This window comes from Pogona vitticeps, chromosome 2 (assembly GCF_051106095.1).
Source record: "Pogona vitticeps strain Pit_001003342236 chromosome 2, PviZW2.1, whole genome shotgun sequence".
In the NCBI taxonomy this organism is placed as follows: domain Eukaryota; kingdom Metazoa; phylum Chordata; class Lepidosauria; order Squamata; family Agamidae; genus Pogona; species Pogona vitticeps.
In genome coordinates, this window is record NC_135784.1 from 28,983,184 (window position 1) to 29,001,638 (window position 18,455).

Here is an 18,455-nt window from a genome sequence, read left to right on the forward strand (position 1 = left end):
GTGAGACTACATGACTAACATATTTATGCATAGCCTCATGACCTGGTGGGAGAGTCGGACAATGGACACAGTGACTGTGGTTCTTTATTTATTATTATTTATTTTATTTTATTTATTTTATTTCTATCCGACCTATCTGGTCATATTAGACCACTCTAGGCAGCTTACAATCGAAACAACAATAAAATTTTTAAAAACATTACAGCTGAACAAAAATAAAAATCAAAGAAAGTATGAAAAGGAAAAGATCGTCAGGGGTTATCTGTTGGGAAGGCCTGCCTATACATCAGTGTTTTTAATTGTTTCTTTAGTAAAGGAATAGCACTCTCAGGCTGAGAATACTTTCAGGTGTGACTCTATAATTTCACTTATGAGTCTACAGGGCAACAGATGCACCGTTGACATAAGGGGCAAACTGTGGGAACCAAAGTAGGATTTCACACGTGGTGATGATGTAGGAACCCTTGCTTGATATTCTATATTTTTTAATGTGTCTCTGGCATCTATATGTACATTATCTTATCTTAGCTGCTTCTCTGAGACAGAACAGCTGGGAATTGAACCCGGCTACAATCCCGAATGCCAGCTCTGTCTCTCATCTACTCTGGCAACAAAATCTACCGGGCTCCAGTAATGTCACATTACCTCAGAGGTGTATTGCTTGTCCTTGCTAATGTGATTCTATACCATCCTTTACCCACAATGCCGCTCTGCATTCTATGTGGGACAAACAGGATGTCCTCTATGCCAGAGAATTAATGGACATAAATCTCACATTAGAAATGGCAACACACACAAAAGCTGTTTCAGTCCATTTGGATGTTCCTTGGATGACCTGAAAGTGACCATGGGGGTGGGCAGGGAGGCACTACAGAATTATGGAACCTTGGAACTGGAGGAGCCTTTATTAGTTTAAATAAATAAATAACCCGCCGAATCGCCTGCTCGGGCTTGTAGGTTCTTGTCAAAGTCAGCCTTCTTTTTAATCAGGAGGTCATAGATGGCTTTCTGAGCTTTCTCACACCCATCAATCAGCTTCTTCCATTCAGATGGGAAAGCTGGATCAGAGGCATCCATACTGAGAAGCGGCCCTAAATTTCTGACTGGCTCCATCAAGTATTTTGATGATATTTCACAGTAGGCCTCAGCAGTTATGCTCACTACATGGGCTACAACGGAAATCATTTGGAAAAAACATAACCATCTTCTCCCACTGTTCCTTCACGTGCCCAAGGGCCTTTCAGGCCTTTTCACTGGCATATTTTGAGCTGTCTCAAAATCAGTTTTTGACATTTCACATTTCTTCATTTCAGCCAAAACCTGTGCCAACTCATTTTTCTGCTTCTTGAATCTCTCAAAGCTCTCCTGATAGGCTTTTTCGGTGCCCTCCAGTGCCTTCCGGCTCTGCTCTACCATGAAATAAGAATTTTCCACAGCGTCTGACTCCCCTAATTGTTGCAGGACTTTATCCACATTTGGTGGTATGACATTAAACAGTGGGGAATTTAATAAGCTCTTACTGTAGGAGTCAAAAAAACACAGCCTCCTTCTGCAGTTCTAAAATATCACGGACAATTCTTTTTCCGTCCTCTTTGTCTCCACCTTTGGATCTAGCTATTTTTTTCTAGCTTTTCACAAATTTTAAAGCCCTTTTGACAGATACTTTGGGCTTTTTCCTGCACAGTTCTTGGCTGTTCTATGTTTATCTTGTGCCGAAGGACTACCAAGATGTTTTTTTATCCAGTTGGTATTAACCTCTCCTGTCTTCTCATCATAGATCTGTTCTCTTCGTAAGCCCCCTTCTCCATCAACCATGGCTTTCATCTTCCGTAAAAGAACCATAAACTCACCTGATAAAACACAAACATTAATTTGTGAGGAATTAAAGGCACTGTTTGGTTTCTGTGTTTCTTGAAACTGCCCTTGATCAGGCGCCACGGCATGTATTCTGGCGTAACGGCTTGCAAATGCAACTCCAACATTCATAACCACATTTACCAAATCTTTCACAATGGATAAGCCCACAGTATCTCATTCTGTAGGAATGTTGTTCACAGCTTGTTTGTACTGGTTGAAAATATCATTGAGCTGCTGTCCCATCGTCTTATGATATTCCTCGGCTAATTCCTTCGCCTTTTCAGCTGCCTTCTCCCTGATCTTGGCTTGCTCCATGGCCTGTTGGGCTTCTTTGATGGATTGGTCATGGTGTTGCTTGGCATTGAGACAGGCCTGCAGTAGCTCCTGGACCAGGGCAGAGGAGATCATAGAAGTTCTCCTTCACACTCGAAGTGAGTGTGATACATTCTATTGTGATCTTTCCTAAGCTTGGTGGGCAGCACGGCTCGAGTCGTCTCGGCATCTTGAAGAAGAATCTTATTTATGTCGTTTATCCGGCCTGGGACAGTGTTTGAGAGCAAACGGATAGTATCCATGTTGACATCTGCCTTTTCGAAAGCATCCCAGCTTGATGGAGAAGTCTTTTTGTGTTGCAAAGATCACAACCAGCTCCCCCAGAATGGAAATTGGTGCTGGCTTAAGAGACTCTTCCCAGTTGGCATAAGGGGTCATCCTTCTTGCCACATCTTCCACATCCTTGGCTTTACCAATAGTTTGCACTGCATGGGTCACCTGCTGGTGGTTTCCCTTATCAGATGCCATCTTCTGTTTTTGTTTTGAAGAAGGTGGTGTAGGGTCATCAGGCTGCCTCCAGCCATTCATTTGAAAGATGGTGCTGGAGGGCAGGGTTGTGGATACCCTGGACCACAAGAAAGTGCAGGCTGGATTCCGAAGAGGCAGAGGAACTAGAGACCAAATTGCTAACTTGCGCTGGATTATGGAGAAAGCCAGAGAGTTCCAGAAAGATATCTACTTCTGCTTCATTGACTATGCAAAAGCCTTTGACTGTGTGGACCACAGCAAACTATGGCAAGTCCTTAAAGAAATGGGAGTGCCTGACCACCTTATCTATCTCCTGGGTAACCTATATGTGGGACAGGAAGCAACAGTTAGAACTGGATATGGAACAACTGCTTGGTTCAAAATTGGGAAAGGAGTACGACAAGGCTGTATATTGTCCCCCTGCTTATTTAACTTATATGCAGAATACATCATGCGGAAGGCTGGACTGGAAGAATCCCAAGCCGGAATTAAGATTGCTGGAAGAAATATCAACATCCTCCAATATGCAGATGAGACCACTCTGATGGCAGAAAGTGAGGAGGAATTAAAGAACCCTGTAATGAGAGTGAAAGAGGAGAGTGCAAAAAATGGTCTGAAACTCAACATCAAAAAAACTAAGATCATGGCCACTGGTCCCATCACCTCTTGGGAAATAGAAGGGGAAGATATGGAGGCAGTGACAGATTTTATCTTCTTGGGCTCCATGATCACTGCAGATGGAGACGGCAGCCACGAAATTAAAAGACACCTGCTTCTTGGGAGGAAAGCGATGACAAATCTTGACAGCATCTTAAAAAGCAGAGATATCACCTTACCAACAAAAGTCCGCATAGTGAAAGCTATGGTTTTTCCTCTCGTGATGTATGGAAGTGAGAGCTGGACCATAAAGAAAGCAGACTGCCGAAGAATTGATGCCTTTGAATTGTGGTGCTGGAGGAGGCTCTTGAGAATCCCCTGGACTGCAAGGAGAACAAACCTATCCATTTTGCAGGGAATCAACCCCGAGTGCTCACTGGAAGGACAGATCCTGAAGCTGAGGCTCCAGTACTTTGGCCATCTCACGAGAAGAGAAGACTCCTTGGAAAAAACCTTGATGTTAGTAAAGTGTGATGGCAAGAGGAGAAGGGGACGACCGAGGATGAGATGGCTGGAGAGTGTCTGCGAAGCTACCAACATGAATTTGACCCAACTCCGGGAGGCAGTGGAAGATAGGAGGGCCTGGCGGGCTCTGGTCCATGGGGTCACGAAGAGTCGGACATGACTAAATGACTAAACGACTGGCATTGGTGGAAGGCAGCAGGTAAAGAGGGCAATCAAATACAAGGAAGCCAGAGGTTTGAGTTTACAAGAGCTGAGCTATAAGGACAGGACAGTTTGGAGGTTGCTCATCCGCCATAAATCAAAAGTGAGTTGTTGGCCTATAACAACATCAGCAACAAACCGACAACATCATGTTGAATGCCAACCAGGCTTCCTGCAGCTGCTGCCAGATGCGCTCTCTACCTCTTCCACAGGCAAGTCTCTGATTTATCCCCAATACACACCAGGGACAATCTCCATTTTCTCCACTAGAGGGCAGTAATGGTACATACATTCCTTTGACTTAACCCACCCTGGCTAAAGGGAATCTGTAATCTCCCAGTTCATATTTTATTTATTTATTTAATTTATATGCCGCCCACTCTACCCAAAGGTCTCTGGGTGGCTTACAACAATTAAAATACAATAAAAAGATAAAACAATTAAAATACAACTAAAATAGATACTCTAAAAATTGCCATCAGGACCCACAATTGATATTATTTCAATTAAAAGCCTTTGTTATTTTAAACAAACATTCTACCCCACCATTCTCAAAAAGAACCCGAAGCGGCTCACATCATTAAAAGATAATATAAATAATTTGAAGCTAAAAGCAGTCAATACAAAAATTCTAAAAAGGATCAACAAATACCACACTGAAAAATGGTCAACAAAAGCAACACCAGAAACCCATTCAAAGCCATTCAAAGGCACAGCTATCCATTTAAGAACCCCACTCAAGCAGCCAGTCCCTAAGGCAAAGTTTGCCTGAAGAGAAAGGTCTTTATCAGCTTGTAGAAGAACAGCAGAGATGGGGCCAGCCTGGCCGCCTGTGGGAGGGAGTTCCAAAATCTGGCAGCCGCAACGGGAAAGAGAGTCTTCAAAATTGTCCTGCCAAAGGACCACCCCCCTTCCTCTGTTGCAAGTGCTGCTCGGCAATCAGGAACTTTGAAGGCGCCCCATCGGCCATTAAGATCAGCAAGGCCAGAGAGCACTGGGTTATAGTCTTCCTCACTCACGCGAAGTGCCTTAGAACAACTGCTGAAATAAGATCCATTACAGCTGTACATATAAATTAGTATAGGCAATTTGAGGTAAACTCTTGTTCTGTTTCACCTTCCCTTTTTAGTGGTGCCTGAGCAGCCACCCAACAATACCATGCCATTGGTGGGGAAGGCTCTTCCCATCTTCCAACTGGACTGTGGAGGTGGGGGGGTTACCCCCACCCTCCTTCCTCCCCACCCTCCAACAAGCACTGTAAAATGGCAACCTATGCAAAGCTGGGCTACACTTTTACTCCTTCCCTTTGGGCCCGTATATACCACCTTTACTGCAACACAGCTATCGGACATTAGCTGCAGGAGGTTACATTTCAGGGTGAGCATAACCAGGAGCACCTCCCGAGCTGCAGAGGAAATGATGGGGTAGGTGGACGATTGTATGGTTCGCAGCACACATCGATGGATGTGTCACTCTGCATTGGTGACCATAATCATTCCTTTCTTTTTTAAATGTACCAACCTGGAGCTGTTCCAGGGACGTGGTGGCACTGCGGGTTAAACCGCAGAAGCCTCTCTGCTGCAAGGTCAGAAAACCAGCCGTCGTAAGATCGAATCCACACGATGGAGTGAGCTCCCATCGCTCATCCCAGCTCCCGCCAACCTAGCACTTCGAAAGCATGTAAAAATGCAAGTAGATAAATAGGTACCACCTTGGTGGGAAGGTAACGGCGTTCCGTGTCTAGTCACGCTGGCCACGTGACCACGGAAACTGTCTTTGGACAAACACTGGCTCTATGGGTTGGAGACGGGGATGAGCACCTCCCCCTAGAGTCAGACACGACTGGACTAAATGTCAAGGGGAACTTTTACCTTTACCTTACCTGGAGCTGTAAACCTATAAACGATTTTTTGACTCAGCATCACGCAGATGTTACTATCTATAAGTGGCCGTCATTTTTGTAATGAGAAAATAAATTACTGGTTTCATGCACCTGCTTGAGGCTGGCATCATCTTTTCCATTTCTGTTTTGTGGGATGGGGGAGGACATTCATCTCCCACTCTTCTTGGGTGGTGTTCTTGTGCTGTGCTAGCTTACCTGTAAAAAAAGACTCATTATTAAAAGAGAAGGGAAATGTGATTACGAAAGAACTGCAGAAAATCCATAGGCTCAATAAAATCTGTGACCAAAGTTACTTATTTCAAAGGATTGTAGGGGTTTATTTTAAAATCATAAATGAAACATGCCACCTTCCATATGGGTTAAGGTATACCTCCCTCTCATCTGGAATGCACAAGGTTGGAAAAAACAGCTCCCAGTCTGAGAAGCATCACGCTGGATCAGACCAAACATTCTGTGCCACGGAAGATTTATTAGCAAGTATCCTTTCCACACCCTTCCTTTGGTCCCCCCCCCAGCAAAAATAATAGAATTCTACAGAGCTAAAGATTATCAGTGCCAAAACATAATTTAAAAGACATTTCCAATGAATTAAAAGTCTGCCCAGTGAACGGATTTGCATCACTAAACTCCATTGACCATGAACTGGAAGAATTGTGGATTGAAACCAGAGCTAAGATTAGGGAACAAAGCAAACAGACTGTTACTGTAGTAAAAAGTAAAGAAAATTGGTAAACAGTTCTTCTGCACTATCCATGAAGGAGGTGTGCTTAGCCTGAGGAAGTGGATTTCATCCACGAAAGCTTACAATTTGTTTAATTTTTTTAGTGATCCAAAGAAAGGTGATCTTGCTTGATTTCAGAAACTTAGCAGGATTCAGCTTGATACTACTTGGATGGGAGATCACTGGGTAATACTAGGGCTCCCTTTTCTGACGGTGCTATTAAGAATTCATCATAATGGGCTAGATGGAGTAATAATCTGACTAGATGGATCAATGATATGTTTCTAAGACTGGGCAAGATCCATCACCAGTTCTGTTTCAACCTGTGCAATCTGAGGATGCAATCTGAAAAAATAAAAACAAAATCATAAAGCAAATAAAGCCACGTTCTTCTGCTATGATGTTTTTTTTAATACTGTATTTGCTTTATTATTTTGTTTTTGTTTTTTCAGATTGCATCCTCAGATGTGCAATCTGAGGATGCAGAGAGTGCCTTTCACTGCTCCTACTTTCTCTGCTACTGCATGTCAAGGCTTTTCCTCTTCCATATGTTAACCTTCTGGTGTGAATTATATTCTTTATCTCAGGGTGCGGTTACACTATTGAAATAAATCTGGAGCTGGATCAGGGATTTGAACATCAGCTCAGAGTCACATGTTAGTCCCATAGCATTTTGGTTGGTGTGTCCATCTTCTTGAGACAAGTTTTAATTCAAGTGTAAGATGGATGGTGTATCAGTCTAAGGAGCTATGCAGATGTTTAAAATCATTTTAAAAATTGGCACTATAGGGCTCCAGCTTCCTGTGTTTCGCTCTCCCAAGGCTATGCATTGCTGTCTGCAGTAAAAAATGAAATTCAAGCCTTACACTGCCATAGTTACAAGGAGACAATCTAGTTACTGGCACATCATCCTGGAACTGCTCCCGAGGTTTTTGTCCTGTGCCCACCCACCTTTGTGCAGGCTGTCTCTCACAACCTCTGCCACTGCTGCCACTGCCACTGCCACTGCTACCACCACCACTTCACTTCCCACATTGAGATGGGCAGCAGGGACAAAAGCCATGTTGTTGTTGTTGTTGTTGTTGTTGTTGTTGTTGTTGTTGTTGTTGTTGTTGTTTATTTGATTTATACCCCGCCTATCTGGACTACCAGACCACTCTAGGCGGCATGTTCTTCTGCTGTGATGTGATTTTTAGTATTTGCTTTATTATTATATTCTTATTTTTTTTCAAACTGGCATAGTGCTAGATGAGTGTTACATACAGATAGAAAAATTATACATAACAGATCAGACAGCAAGGTTACCCTGCAGTCCGAAACCCATGATCCAGTACTTCACAGACGCCAACACAGGCAAGCACACAGGGAAAAACGATTCAAAATAAACCACGTTCATACCATTCCACTGTTTAAACATCATATGGGTGCATCTAAAAATGTTGTGGAAAGATGCTCTCTAGAGGTTGAAAGGATCTACTTGGGATTTTGCATGCACACAATTTTCACCACACTTAGGGAACTCTGAGGAAGTCAAACTGTGATGTATTTCTTCCACCCATGCCCTCTCCCCAGTCCAGTCTCTGATGTCCCACAAGGAGCCAGAAGGACCAAGCTGGAAAACTTTAGATGAATAGCAAATTGTTGTTGCTGCACTAGCAATCAGCATTTTAATTGCCTTCTACATCAACCCACTCCATGCAGCTGATGAAATAGCTTACTAATAAATAGGCTAGAGTCTTGAACATATAATCTGGAATCTTATCTGCACAGCTCTATAGGGGCAAGGCCGACTATGTCATTAGCCACAGACATTAATCTTTCAATAAACATTTCCTATTCCCACCACCATCCAGTTTCCGAGGCTCCCTAAGGATGCCTTTTTTTTTTCAAACTGGCATAGTGCTAGATCAGCGTTACAGACAGAATATATATATCTATATATATAGATTATAGATATATATTCCCCACTGATTTACTGCCCTTTCCCAGAATTTCTCCTGGGGACCAGGAAAGGTAGCAGGTTCTTGTGTTCATATTTAACACAGAGTCATCCCCTGTGCCAGTGAAATCAGCTGTCCCAGGTGGACGAAGAGGCTGAAGGCTCTTTAACTTTTATACCAATGGCTGGTATAAAGTAATCTGTGACAGACATTTCCGGCACATACTTTTTGTTTTCGTATTGACCTTTAGGCAGATATTTTGTGAGGACAGTTTCTAAGGGAACAGGGAATAAAGTCTGGAACATTGTAAAAAGTGTGCTGTTATGTTTCCTCTTGCAAAGTAATTTGTTACTTGAGTAATTTATCACTATTAAATCTACAAAAGAAATTTAGTTCTGCATTGCACTGCTCATTGTGTTTTTTGCATCTTCTTCATTACTTTCTGAGACGAGGGAAAAAAATCAGTCTAAATCTGGTCACAGGTTCCTGTTAGTATAAATCCACTTAGCCACCATTTGATGGAAATCCATTAATTTAATAGGCCTGCTTTATTAGGGCTACTAGCTGGAGTAAATGATGATATAGACATAAACCACTACACAAAAAAAGCCTCTCAAAATTGTTTTAAATGGCTAAAAAGGCCCTTAAAAAGTAGCTGCGTAGAAAATGTTGCTTATTACACCAAGACCTATGTATAATGTTCTTATGTATAATGTCTTGGATACGTATATAAAAGTGTGGTATGTTATGCCATTAAAAAAAAGTGAAACCATCACAGGTATTATACAAAATTAGATAACCGTATGAGAAAGAAAGCAGTAGCCACAAATCCATTGAAATGTAACCCAAATGGCAATGACGTACATCTCAATTAAAATATATCTGTGAAGGTTCTCAGTCATCCAGATTTTGAGTCATGGCAACAGACTTCTTTCTTACTAGGTTGAAACATTTCGCCAATCATCTAAGTACTGCAATTTTTTCCATGTAAAACAACAATGTATTCTCAAAGGCTTTCACAGCCGGGATCTGATGGTTGTTGTGGATTTTTCAGGCTCTTTGGCCATGTTCTGAAAGTTGTTCTTCCTGACGTTTCGCCAGTCTCTGTGGACAGCATCTTCAGAGGACTGGAGTAGGAACTCTGTCCATGCTCTGTTGCTGTTTGTTGGATAGTTGAGTATTTATAGCTGTGGGAACAGCTTTTGTCTTTTTCAGGAGATAGGGTGATCAGCGTGTTTTTTGTTATGATAAGGGGGGGGGGAGATTATCTGTTACTGTGATTGATGGGTGTCATTAGCTGGTCTTTTTTGTGCAATGATCCCTGGTCCTTGTGGCTGGGTAGAGTTCGTTGACCTTTTACAGGCTGTATCTTTCAATATTGGGAGCCAGACCGTGTTTAGTTTTAGGCCGTCTTCCTTTTTGTTAAAGTTCTGTTGATGTTTATGGATTTCAATGGCTTCTCTGTGCAGTCTAACATACAGATTGTTGGTGTTGTCCAGTAAATAAAATAAAATAAATAAATAAATATAACAACACTTTTTCCTAAAATCATTGGAGGAAAAATTGAGGGTCGTTTTGTACACAGAAGGAGATGGAAGCAAAAGAACAGCTGTGTTTGGCTGCCTCTCGCGGCTGCCCATTGACTGCTGCCGCCACTGCCACCAGATCGCCTCCTCCAGCGCCACCCGCAGGCTCCCTTCGTGCAGGGGACAAGGCGGCGATGTGATCAGGCAGCAGGAGATGGAGTCAGAGCCACCCCTCATGGCTTCCCATTGACTCCTACTCCGCCTCCAGCAAGGGACAAGATTAAGGGGTTGTCGTATACATTGGGGAAGTCGTATACATGGAAAAATATGGTAGCTTTTTCAGACTGAAGAAACTACTTGGATGAGTGGTGAAACATTCCAACCTAATAAGAAAGAAGTCCAGTTGCCATGACTCAACTTCCAGATCTCAATTAAAAGCACTGAGAACTTAGGAAAACGGAGGACCCATGCTGCCTCTCATGGGTGCATAAAGGACAGCCCTTTGCATAAGGACACAAGTGCAGAGGGGAAAAGAAATTTGTTTTCCTTTAACATCTCTCTAATCAGTGCAAACAGCAACCTGTTTAGGGTTACTTAGGTTTATCACCTTTGCCCTATTAAACCTCTTGTTGCATCAGAATTGGGGGCATCCATTTATCTTAAAGTGTCAGCAAGGCTACCTAAGCTAAGACACACACCTCCCCATTATCAATCCTGATCACTTGTTGATTCAAGACACCTCTCAGTGGTATCTGTCTGCCTCTCAAGACCTGCCCATCTACCCACTCACAGGAACAGCTTCAGTGAAAACCCCACAGGGTTTTATATTTGCAGGATAAGGAGCAGGGGTAATAGTGTATTTATTAAGTACCATGCTTTGAGGTCATTGAAAAAAGCTTGGCATAAATAAGAGGCCACAGACCTTTGCAAAACTGAGCCTCGGTCAACGTTCAACTAAAATGTCTGTCCAGATTACGAAACAAAAGAGGTAGGTGTCTGTTGTGAAGATGATGCTGTCAGATAAGTCTGTTTCACAAGGAAGATGTGCCAACGTTTGAGTGAAACCAGAGCAGCTCACGATAACTGTGCATTTTCAACAGGCCAGTCCCTCTTCAATGAAGTGTCTTCTCATGAGAGAGAAGGTGCAGTCCTCTGTTTCAGAAGAGAGAAACACGATTTAGGAGATACACTTTGGAAGAGTGACTTCTGTATATGTGAACGTGTTCTGTGCTGGGTTGACCCAAAGCAACTTGCTACTAGGAGTAAAATATGAGATGCTGCTGCCGTATCACTTACAAGGGCCAGCTGGATTGCCAAATGAATCTTGTTTCAGTATGGGGGTGGGTGGGATCAGAGAGTGCTTTCAACTCACCACAAACTTTCAGCTCTGCAGTTCTAAGATGATGATAATGATGATGTTTTAGGGTTGCCACCTCATTTTTCTGAGAGGCTCTTCCATCTTTAACACCAATCAATAGGTACAACCTGATCCTCTTTCTACTGATACTATGCCTATTTATTTATTTACATTTATACCCCACCTTTCCACCAATAAACTCATACGGTATAAAGCTATATTTTCTTCCCATGTTTATCCTTGCAACAACAATCATCTGAGGCAGATCAGCCTGAGTGCCCCACATTTACACAGTGAGGGTAGTCAGCCCAGTTAGAGGAGCATTATTTAGTTTTGGTTCATTTCTGAAGAATTTGCCAAAAATTCACAGATTGACATGGAAGGAATTTTATCCTGGGGAATTTAAACTAAGTTAAGCGAAAGTGAAGTTGTAAAAATCAGAATGAAGGAGAAATTGAGGTAATAATGGAAAGGGAATATACAACACTGGAATGGTGGGAATATCTTTACAGCATTCAAAGTTGCATTATCTGGGAAAGAGATAAACATGTTTATGTTAACATAAAGAAAGCAAATTACATTGCAATCGCTACAGCACAGGATTTGGGTACTGGTTGTCCAGGAACTCTGGCTTTTTTGAGGGAGGGGCTGTTAAGATGATTTCAGTCTGCAAATATCAGCAGGTGATGCTTTCCAAGGCATGGAGGTATGCATTTACCCATGTCAACACCTTAGTGGTTTACGGAGCCAGAGGTTGGGAGTTTGATTCCCCAGTGTGCCTCACAGAAGTAGAGCCAGCCTGTGTGGTCTTAGGCAACCTGCAAAGTTCCAGGGTGCCCCCAAGAAGAAGGGAAGGGTCAACCACCTCTGAGTATAGTCCAGTGGTTCTTAACCTTTGTTACTCAGATGCTTTTGAACTGCAACTCCCAGAAACCCCAGTCAGGACAGCTGGTGGCGAAGGCTTCTGGGAGTTGCAGTCCAAAACTCCTGAGTAACCCAAGGTTAAGAACCAGTGGTATGGTCTACCTAGAAAATCCTGAAAAGATTATTACAGTATTATTATACCTTTGTATCAAGTTGCCATTATACTGCAGAAAGAAAAAAATGGGGGTGGGGAGAGTTAGCTAACATAATTGGATCAAAAACAGTACAGGTCTTATAGCTCAAGCGTAAAAATAAAATTTTTTAATTTATTTTTTTTGGCTTTTGGTTGGTGGGTACTAGAGTAGACGATGCTCACTGGAGAATTCTGGGGGTTAGCAGTTCAGAAAAGCAATATTTTCATGCTCAGAAGATGAGCTTCGTGCTTGAAAATTTTTACTTTGTGTGTAGCCTAAGCTTTTATTAACTTCAGCCCACTTGCTCAGATGCCTCACGCTCTGATCAAGGAGATCTAGAGCCATCGGGTTGTGCAAGAGGCAAGTTGCATCCGTCCGCTTTCAAAAGCGTAACATCAGAGGAGGGGCTGAGCTGTGACATCAGACTTAACAGCATGATAATAAAGCATTTTCATAAAGGCAAATATAGGGACCAGAGTATACGAATCACATCAGCGTGGTTGGAAAAGAGGAAGTGAATCACCAAAGGAAAGAGGAGACTGGTTTACATAAGCTAATTTGTACACACAGGTACATATTTATAAATAATTGCCATACTTTAAGCAACGGTAGAATACAATCTTGGCTATGACCCTCATAAGGAGCATAGTCCTCCTCTGCTATTGTCCACATGCCAAGAATGGGTGAACAATGTCCAGAGCCTTCCTGCTCTCCTTGCTGATAGTTCTTCAACTTGGGTGTGGACTGCACATTTGTTCAATCACACAATGACTTTGAAATAGGTACAAACAGATCAGTGTCTTTTGTAACACAGAACACATTGCCACACTATAAGAGAGAGAGAGAGAAAGAGAGAGAGAGAGAGAGAGAGTAACGTATTAGGAGCAAGTCCCAGAAAACTGGGTCTGTCTCCAACTTTTAAAACATTGCTTGATTGGACCATATTTCCCAGAATCCCCCTAAGTAACCTTTTTAAGCTCTGGTGTGCAGTTGAAGTTTATGCTGTCACTGCCACCCCAGAATCCACACAGGCGGCTGGATTTTGCAGTTGCACCCCAGATCCTTTCCAAGCCAGGTTTTCTGAGCTGCAGGCAGATTATGCGCAACAATTTGGAAGCCTTACTAGAACCTCCTGTACACTGAGCAGACACATTGTGATTTCATATAGCAAAGGAATTGTATGTGATCTGTACATCCATGTACTGAAAAAAAATCAGTGCTAAAAGAAATAAATCAAGGGTGGATTTAGTTTAAAAAGCAACCATGCAATAATTCGTGTCAAGTCCTGAAGAACATGACATCAAGGAAGCAACAATTTATATATTTATTTATTGCTTCTCTCTCTCTCTCTCTCTCTCTCTCTCTCTGTGTGTGTGTGTGTGTGTGTGTGTGTGTGTGTGTGTATGTATATATGCTGTTAGTATGCATAAAAGAAAAATTTAAGCATAAACATCAATAAAATATTTCTGAGCCCTGTGGCACAGCGGTTAAACTTCAGTACTGCAATCAAGTCTCTGCTCAGAACCTGAGTTCAATCCCAATGGATACAGGTAGCCAGCTCAAGGTTGGTAAAATTATGTTGCAAACCACCCAGAGAGTGCTCTAGCACTTTGGGGTAGTACATAAGTCAAAACAATAAAAACAGTAATAAAATATGTCTAAATGTGCAGATTATATCCAGCCACAGTTGCCGTTTGTATGCCACACATCCAAATGTTGCAAGACTTCTAAGGTCCTCAATTAATTAAATAATAAAGAGAGGATATTAATCTTTCCAGTTTTGCAGTACTACTTGTAATCTTAAATGATTTATTATTCTCACGTTCTTGGGACACTCTGGGATCATGTAGTTTGCCCAGGGCCACACAGGCTGACTCTGGGGGATGATGAACCTTGGCACTCCAGATATTTTGGACTACTACTCTCAGAATCCCCAGCCTTTATAGGCAACGATAAAGGACTTGAGGAGTTGGAAGTCTTAATCACCTGACCTTTGTTAAATCCAATCAAGCCTTTACTGAGAAGACACGGTGCTGTCCAGTATACGTAGAATATAATTCTTTGCTGGATTAGCAGCAGTTTGAGATCCACAGAGAGAAAGGCACAGAAGCCAAATGGTTGTTCTGGGTTTTTCGGGCTCTTTGACCGTGTTCTGAAGGTTGTTCTTCCTGACGTTTCGCCAGTCTCTGTGGTCGGCATCTTCAGAGGACAGCAACCTGTGCTCTGGGCCCGAAAAACCCAGAACCACCATTAGATCCCGGCCGTGAAAGCCTTCGCAAATATACAAAAGCCAAAGCCACGAATGACCACGGATAAGACAAAACGAAGCAGTCCAATGCTTTACTCTATTCATTTCTCAAACATTGTATATCATACTTATTAACCAATTATTAGCTGCCTGGATAGCTCAGTGAAAGGAGGTATTTGGTTGCAGACCCAGAGTTTTGGAGTTCAGTCCCCACTAAGCCTCTTGGGAGTAGTAAAACCAGCCTATATAGCCTTGGGCAAGCTGCACAGTCCCAGATTATCCCCAGAAGAAGGGAATGGGAAACCACTTTGAAGTACACTCTGCCTAGAAAGCCCTGGAAAGGATCTCTATAAGTCAGAATTAACTTGACAGCATGCCGTTATTATTGCTATTAATCAATCTTAAATATTTATACACACGTTTTGCAGCTTTCTTTTTCTTTGCTGCTTAAATAAACTTCCCAAAGGGAAGGAAGGAGCATTAAAGAAGAACATGGAAGTTGCCACACCTGTCCCTGTAAAACTGCAGGGACTGGAATCACATGACACCCTTAGTGCGAATGCCCCACTGATTTGTACAGGGACACTGAACACTGCAACATGTTTATTATCTGTCCATAATAGCTTTCTCCATAATAGCATCCTAATCTACAGCAGCTTGTTTTCCCTGTGGCAGTGAGTCAGTGCATGGATTGATGGCAAGATACACCCCTCGATCAATGACTCAGCTGCAGTAATTTATGGAATTATTTGCCAGTACATACAAGTCTGCAATAGTCAGAGACATTTTACACACAAAAGAGCTGCTACCCACATACGCATAGAAGGGCTGCCTTTGGAAGATAAACATGAAGGTCATAAGAGCAGGAAAAAAAAACGGGATGAGATCAGACCAAAGGGACACCTAGTCCAGCATGCTTTCCCCACAGTGGCCTCCCCGTGACCCCCTCCCCATTTCACCCCATCCTTGGGCAGCATGAGGCAGTACCTCAGGCAACAGGTTGTAGATATCCTAACAGGGCAGTAAAATGGCTATGTATTTTTAAATTATCCATCACAATCATATGTTCAGGCTGTTTGTGTGTGTGTGTGTGTGTGTGTGTGTGTAAGAGGAATTGTGGGTGTTGCTGCAGCTAATTAATGGTGGCTTGTCAGTCATATATCTGTCCTGCACCTGGTATGCACCAGCAACTCATTACTTAAGTGCAATTAGCTGCAACAACTGCAATTCCCCTCACGTGTGGTTTTTTTGAGATTTTTTATTATATAAAATCCATCCATGCTGATTTAACATTGTGCCACCTGAGTACAGCTTATATTCATTTGTTAAAACAACTACCATACACATTACGCTCCTAATCTATACAACGTCCTTCTAACCATTGATAGAACAAGTCCCATGATTGATAATATTTTGTATCTTCTTTCCCTTTGATTTTAAGTGATAGTCTATCCATTTCGGCGCAGTCCAGTATCTTTTTAATTATTTATTGATTTGTAGGTGTTCCTTCCTTTCTCCAGTACTGTACATATATAATCCTCACGGCTGTTAAAATATGCAGTATTAAATATACATTTTGTTTATCAACACTTTCTGGTATTATACCTAACAGAAAGAGCTCTGGCCTAAAGTCTACTCTCATGAGTCCTCATGAGATTTTCTGCATCAGGTGCCAACATCAGTGAGTTGGTCATGGGTTACTAACCACTTTGATTTGCATGACTTGTGGGGGGGGTATTGTTTTGTTGTTCTGCCTGTGACAGCGAATTATCTTGGGCCAGCCCTAAGCCAATATGCTTCCCTGGTGGGAAGCCCAGAAGCCCACAAAGAGTTCCAGAACTTTCCTAGCTGTTGCTCTTCAGCACTTGGTATTAAAAGCTGGACCTGTCCAAGACATATTGCTGCCTGAGGCGACTCATAGACCCACAGACTAATTGAGCTGGAAGAAGCCTATAACGCCATAGAGTCCAACTCCCAGCTTAGTTCAGGAATCCAAATCAAAATAGATCTGACACATGATTGTCCAGTTTTCTCTTGAATGCCTCCAGCGTTGGACTGCTCACCACCTCCCAAAATAATTGGTTCCATTGTCGTACTGCTGTAACAGTTAAGACGTTTTTTCCTGATATTGTACCTAAATCTGGCTTCCTTTTATTTGAACCCATTCTTATGTGCCCTACACTGTGGGATGATAGAGAACAGATCCTGCCCTTCCTCTGTATGAATCCCCTTCAAATATTTGAAAAGTGTTATCATATCTCCCCCCAGTCTTCTTTTCTAAAAGGCTAAAAATGTCCGATTCTTTCAGTCCTTCCTCACTTTTCCAGTTCCCCGATCATCCTGGTTGCCCTCCTCTTGCTCCACTTTGTTGACATCCTTTTTCAAGTGTGGTGTCCAGAACTGGACACAGTTTTCAAGATGAGGCCTGTGTAGGCATTCCTCAGTCTGGAGGGGCTATGGTAACATGCTCTGAATAGAAGTCTTGAACAGCGTCTAGTGTGGCTGAGAAGGCCAATTTGAGAGCGACAATCCCTTCCACACTGAAGATAAATCCAATCTGTCCCCTGTCCAGCTCCTTGATTTCGCTGGTTTCGGGACTGTCTCTTTGCCTCAGCCTGTTGAACAAGGGTCTCTTCAAATTAGGAGAGGCCGTGATGCAATGCCTGCCTCCAGGCTGAATGCTCAGATGTCAAGGTTTCCCATCTGTTGAGGTCCATTCCTAAGGCCTTCAGATCCCACTTGCAGATCTCGTTGTATCGCAGCTGTGGTCTCCCTGCACTAATTCTCCATACAGGAGATCTTTTGGAATCCAGCCATCAGCCATTCGCACAACATGCCCAAGCCAATGCAGATGTCGCTGTTTCAGTAATATAGACATGCTAACAATTCCAGCTCATTCCAGGACTACACTATTTGGAACTTTGTCCTGCCAAGTGATGCCAAAAATGCTTTGGAAATGAGGCCTAACCAGTGCAGAATAGAGGAGAATTAGTCCCTCACAGGCTTTGAGACTATACTTCTGTTAATGAATCCTAAAAAGACTCTTTTTTTGAGGGGCAGCCATATCACACTGGCTCATAGCCAGCTTTTGATCTATGAAAATTCCAGTGGAAAGCTGCTGCCCCCCTGCCCCCCCACCTTCAAAAACCAAATAGAATAGCAACCGAATTAAGACTAGTGAATGGATAATAATGTTCTCCACCACAACTGGCAACATCACAGCAGCTTTGGGACAGTCTGTCTGTCCCCCAGACAGGAAAATGTATAAAAACATTTGCTATTTATGTTAGCGGAGTGCGACAGGTAAGTGCTGAACTTACGGTTATTAAACAAGAATAAGTACTATAGAAATCCATACTAGGGTAATAACAGAAAGTGTACATTTCTTGCTTCAGGAAATCCATTCAGGGATAGTATGGGAGAAAGCATTCTAAACCGGCTGATAGCAACTCCTAAAACTGGCTTCTATGTGGATAATTTTTCCTCAGTCTTTATGGGAAATCCATGCAAGAGTGCTTCTCCCTAGTTTAACAGAGGGAAAAGTGATCTGAGAGAAGAGGCGAGCCTGACAATAACCATCTAAACATCCGTCTAGAAAATTTAAAAAAGGGAGGGAGAATACACTTGAGCTGTCTATCTGGCTATTACACACATGCACACACACACGCATGCATAAACAGCCATGAGGCTGCCTGAGATTGGGGCCTCGCTCTGTCCATTG